Source organism: Acipenser ruthenus, chromosome 4 (assembly GCF_902713425.1).
Source record: "Acipenser ruthenus chromosome 4, fAciRut3.2 maternal haplotype, whole genome shotgun sequence".
Taxonomy (NCBI): Eukaryota; Metazoa; Chordata; class Actinopteri; order Acipenseriformes; family Acipenseridae; genus Acipenser; species Acipenser ruthenus.
The window spans coordinates 89,131,634-89,137,633 of NC_081192.1; positions in this window are offsets into that span (position 1 = coordinate 89,131,634).

Here is a 6,000-nt window from a genome sequence, read left to right on the forward strand (position 1 = left end):
AATACAATAAACATAGATATTTTGCCATTGGACATTCTGTAGCAGCTATCTGTTATATATTTGGACATGGGTTGATTTATTCGACTGATACATCCCATTTAATTGACATTATTATTATTATTATTATTATTATTATTATTATTATTATTATTATTATTATTATTATTATTATTATTGCATTATTGTCCTAAACAACTACAACTCCCAGCATACTTTGCGGAACTGTTTTGGTCAAAGGTCAACAACAAAACAGGAAGTTGTGGAAATGCATGCAAAGTCGTTAAGATATTTCTTCAGTCTGGATTTAACTATTAACAATTAAAAATAATACTAATGGTCGAGCGTTTTGTACATAAATACCCCGTATGTTCATCTTTATAATACTAAGCACTGGTACTGTATTAGGTTTCAAAAGGCTCTCTACTTTCATGCAGTTCATTCGGATCTGACTAGCTCGTCGCGTTTCAGTACGGATTTATTCTAAAGAAACTCTTATTCGGGTACATTTAGTTTTAAAGCTAGTTGTATGTTTCAGACCACCCAAGATACCTTAAAACCGCAGACCCGGCGACAGTCATTGAATCCGCAAAGTAAAACATACCTGTCACAAGTTTGTCATTATGAACCTATGAGTATGCATGCATGCCAACAGTCCCGATTTCTTAGCAAATGTCCCGCGTTGCATAGGAAGAAAGTCCCGATATTTACACATAAAAAATCATTTATACTGCACAGTAGAGTTAGTGAAAAACAGACGCTGTGCTCTTTGTGCGGCTGACACATCTGCTGATTGATCACTAACGTATCGGTATACAAAAGTAAGAAACTGGTTGTGCGGTGTTGAGTTGAGGGGATACGTTTTATATAAGACATATAAGTGTTTTTTTTTTGTTTTGTTTTTTTTGCGTATGACACCCCCCTCCCAGACAAGCGTCCCGCTGAACAGTTTCCAAATGTTGGCACATGAGTATGTACACTCCATTCAGTGAAGGGTTCTTAAATCAAGTTGCATATTATATAACTTTTAATTAAACAATGTTGTTGTTTTCTTTTTATGAATTAGAAATGCAATTTTAATAATTTAGGTCAGATTAACCATTGACCAAAATGTTCTCAAGGAAGGGGGATACCCTGAGCCCATGCTCATCCACAACAGAAATACTCTGGACCAGTATTCCAGTTGATGAACTTGGTACCTATGTGTTTTAGTATACCTTGAATCGTGCAGTGGAATGGAGTGTGAATGTAAACACGGTAGTCATAACTATTTTTGAAGACAACATTTGGCCCCTTGGCTTGTTAACTGAGAATGCAATTTAAAATACAGTTAACTGTTTTCATTAAGTAATTTTTAAACTTTTTTTTTTTTTTAATTCAATATGTCATAATGTTAAACCCATGATGAAAATGTCAGATATGTTGTGTTTGCAATGTCATCAGTATATTCTTTTACAAATTACTGTTTTTGTTCCCCGTGTTAAAAGAAAGCTTGACTGAAAATGAGTACCTCCTACTGCTGAAAGTCCTAGCAGGATCATTTACTCCATATCAAATCACACCCATATTTGTAATCATGCTTACCTGCTTTATATTTTGTAAAAATGTTTCTTGTTTTTTTTTTAAATATCTGTTGGCACCAGAATTTAATGTTGCTGGCCCGATATAAGGTACACTGCCACAAGAATCTAGAGCCATTTGCACCCCAGTTTGTCAGTTAAAGGGAGGAACCTTGTGCCCTGAAGCTAAACAAAATCTGGGAATGTAAACAAACTGCACTCTTTTGTTTTGTTTTTTTTCTGATAGAGAGCCCAAACGGCTAACCTGTGGAAAACACCAAGGATTTTCTTTTTTTCAATTAGTGTTTTGGCGGCACCAGAGGGTCTTGTGCCCTCATGAACATGTTAACATTCTTTGCGGTTGGGCTGATGGTTCATTTGGTGTTCTTTGGCTCAATATTCGACATCTATTTCACCTCTCCATTGGTCCATGGCATGACTCCACAACAGCCACGGCTCCCGCCACCAGCCAAACGGCTTGTGTTGTTTGTAGCAGACGGTGCAAATGGATCCACCGGGGCACCTTACCTGAGGTACAGTGTTTGGAGCCACACTTTCTCTTGCCTTTGCAGGAGTTACAGTCACCTGAAGAGTTTTAAAAGGTACTTTAAAAAGGTACTTTAAAACTCTTCAATCCTCCATGATTTACAGTTAATGAAACCCAGCCTGCTTTTCCTGTCTTGTTTGCTTAAGCTTAGGAAAAACAAGTCTGTCTACAACATAGCACCCCACAAAGGGATGTAATTTCAGAGTTAGAGCTAGCAGGATGATGAGAAAGTCGATGACCATGAAATAAATCAAAATAATTACTGTAGCAATACAGTGTTTAATCACAGTTTGATAAGAGATTCTCCAGATCTGACATACAGACAGATGGATGAATAAACAGACAGACACCTTTGTATGTCACCAGAATCTGATATTCTCAATACGTTAAACGAAATAATGTTAATACCAAGTTTCATGACAATTGGATAATCAGTTCACCAGGTATGCAAAAATGTAAGTGTGACATACATACAGACAACATGACTTTTGAGACTGTGGTTCATTTTATTTTTTTGCCACAAAATCATCTGGATATCTCAATATACATTACTGGTCAAAATAAATAAATACATGAATTACTGAATTAAAACTAGAAAATCTCCTAGCCTGCAATTTTGTGTGGTCATGTAACTTGTTATCCACAAGACCTACACAGGCTGTGTAAGAGTTGCCTGTTATTACATCAACAGTGAAGGGAAAGTAGTCTCTGTGACTTCATCAAGTGGCACGCTACAGTAGAGGGTTCCCATGATTTCGACTGCAAACCAGTGGCTGCACGGACCAATGTGTCCATCAAGACAGTGTCTCGGGCATTCCGTGAATGGCAACGCTTCCAGAAGACCACCCCCGGAGCATGACTCATGAAGAATGTGCAATGTATTGGGACAAGCAACAGATAAGCTGACCAAGTCCCATAAACCTTTAAACTTGGCAGCTACACGTTATGCACTTCTTTTGCTGGTCATGGAAATACATTTTTGACCCGCTGTAGAAAATAAAACAGTAACAGACTTTGTGACAATAAATAAGCACATTTTGAGCACAGTTACATTCAGTATGCAAAATACAGCTTCTTGTCTTCCAAGGTCTAAATTGATGTTGCAAAGAGCAGCAGTTAGGGGGTCTTACTTGTGTTTTCATAACCAGCTGAGGACAAAGACTTTGCTGCAAAAGATGCTTCCAAGCTTGACACATGGGTCTGTGATGAAGTTAAGTTAGTTTAACATGCTATTATTTTTGCATGCGCCATGTTTTAGCACACACATGTAAATAGGCTGTTCTTCACGTCACTGATGAATATATTCCTCCAGAAAAGCAGAAACATTTTGCAGACAACTTCAAGAGGTTAGATGTCAACCAGGTAAACACACCTTAGACCTGTTTCTTTTCTCCATAAATTGTTTGCTGCCTCTCCTTAACTTTCAGTGTTTAAGCAAGCAATATAAATAATAGTAAGGAGAAGAATAACAACCATTTCAACAGCTCTTGTTTTATTTGCAGGCTGATGTAGCTCCATTGATGTCTTCCTTGATTGGAGTCCCAATTCCTTTGAACTCTGTAGTAAGTTAATCCAAGTGAACAAATGTATCTTCTCCATTCAATTCACACTTGCCAACAAAATAGCAGAACACTTAATAGAGCCTTCACTAGCTTTATACCATACTAATATAGAAGCCTGTGCCCAGTTGCATAAAACACCTTGATTTCCATTACACAAGAGTAGATGTTAAAACTTCATGCTGATTTGAACTCGGCTCTCGCCAAGATAAGCACCAACTAAGACGTAGCTTTACAGTAAACTAATGTGATCCATATGTGTCTCCATCCATTTACGTTTCCTTCCATATGATGATGTAGATATCCTTCTGTCTGGTGTTAATCGCTGAAGTGTAATGCTGGCTCCAGGGATCAGCTTATTTTGCCTCCCTGGCGCATCAGCACACACAACGGCTGCGATGCTGGCTCCGGGGATCAACCACAGTGCGGCCTCCCCAGTGCATCCGCATGACAACCGTCTGGATTGACCTAAGTAGGGTACATCTCTGGGGTCTTCAAGTGGGCACCTTCCATCCTCAGTGCTTGTCTTCCAATGCTAAGGCCAAACATCGCAGCACCTGGTCATGGCGCCAAGTAAACCGTCCTTGGTTAAGAGCCACCTTACATCCTGTCAAAATGTGCCTTAATGTTGCAGGTGATGAACACAAAGGACATGAGGGATCCTCTCCTACCCAGAGGTTTAGGTTCTGTGGTGATGGGAGAACATCATATGTTGACCTGATGAGGAAACTGATCCTGCTGTGTTCCATTGACCATAGGTCTTGCCAGCCAATCTTGCTTTGTTCCACACTCTCCCATCTCATCCATTCTCCCTGCTTGGCCTGGGAAATGGCCTTTATACACCTCATCCTCTCCTCCTGCTTTTGCACCTCGTTGACTACCAGCTTCCTCCTTTGAGCTGGGGCTGCCTTGTGCCATGTAGGAGGAGCTGAACTGAGACCAAGACCCCCTCTTCCATGCTGAACTTGCCCCATGATATCACTAATTCGAAGGGCAGCCTTTGCATCTTCCACAGCTTTCTTTGCCGCCCACTTTCTTCCAGTTTTCAACACAGGTGCTGCCTCCCTTACGCATTTGTCGCGTGACTCTACTAATGTCATTTCCAGTCTGACCTTGGCGCACTTAAACTCCTCGGTTAGAGCGGAGACTGGTACATCTCCACATTGTTTTTCACAGGTTCTATAAGGAATAAAACCATTTTGATGACATAATACTCACAAGTTGGGTGACATCGTTATAGTTGTGGAGGACACAACTTAGATGCACCACCTGTTTGTCTACCTTACTCTTAGAAGCCTGGTTTTCTTTCTAATGCTGATTTAAAGTGATGAGTCACTACATCAAGTAATACAATCAGTATCACTGCAGATTTACCATGCTTTTCCACTGGTTATACTATGCATTTGCCATAGTTTACCCTGGTTTACAATGCATATCCATGCTTTACCATGCTTTCACTATGCCTTATTACACTTTACTATGCATTTACTATGGTAAACTTTCATAAGCATACCTAGTTTAGTCCACTTGATGTTTGAGTTTAAAATTCTAATACAACATTGCAACCTGTATAGAAATTAACCATGGTCATTTTTCAGTTTCACATGCTTTTACAGGGTTTTCTTTCTCATAGTTTTACTCTGCTTTACCATAGTGTATGTTTAGAATAGAACAAATTGTCTTTTTCACTAAAATATATCTTTGATTTGTTTGCAGATTTGATTCTCTATATTCCCAATTTAAATTTATGCTGGTATTAATTACAGTTTGGATGGGAAATGGTTGCATTATTTCACAAAAATGTACAACAATATGGAAGAGATGAGTATCAAACAGGCTATAAACCAAAACCTGTATGCAGAGTACAATTGGGGTTAATTTGAAAGAGAGAAAATTGTGTTTTCATGCAAAAGTGTACTTTATTAGATCGCTGGGTTGCACTTTTTAAATGACAGATTTTCATTTAGGTCCTGGGGGGGATTAAAAGGAATATAACATGGGGGGGAATAGTGCTGTCTAATTCTATTTCGACTACAACATACAGAACAAGTCCTCTAAAATCCAATTTGTTTTCTATATACTGCTCTGAGTTGCTTGCTATTTTCAGTCTAACGTATGTAGTCCTGAAGCTAGTCTGCTTGAAGCACACTAAACCACAATGATGCTGCAGTTGAACCTAAGGGTTTTCAATGTGTATAATTACAGTATTTTCATGCACTGTAACCATGGAAACAAGCCCTTTTTTCAGTGAATCTAAGGCAAAGTGTTTTTTAACTTTTTGTTTTGTTTAAGTGGTTAGTTCAAACAGAAAAATAAACAAATTGGTAACTATGGGATT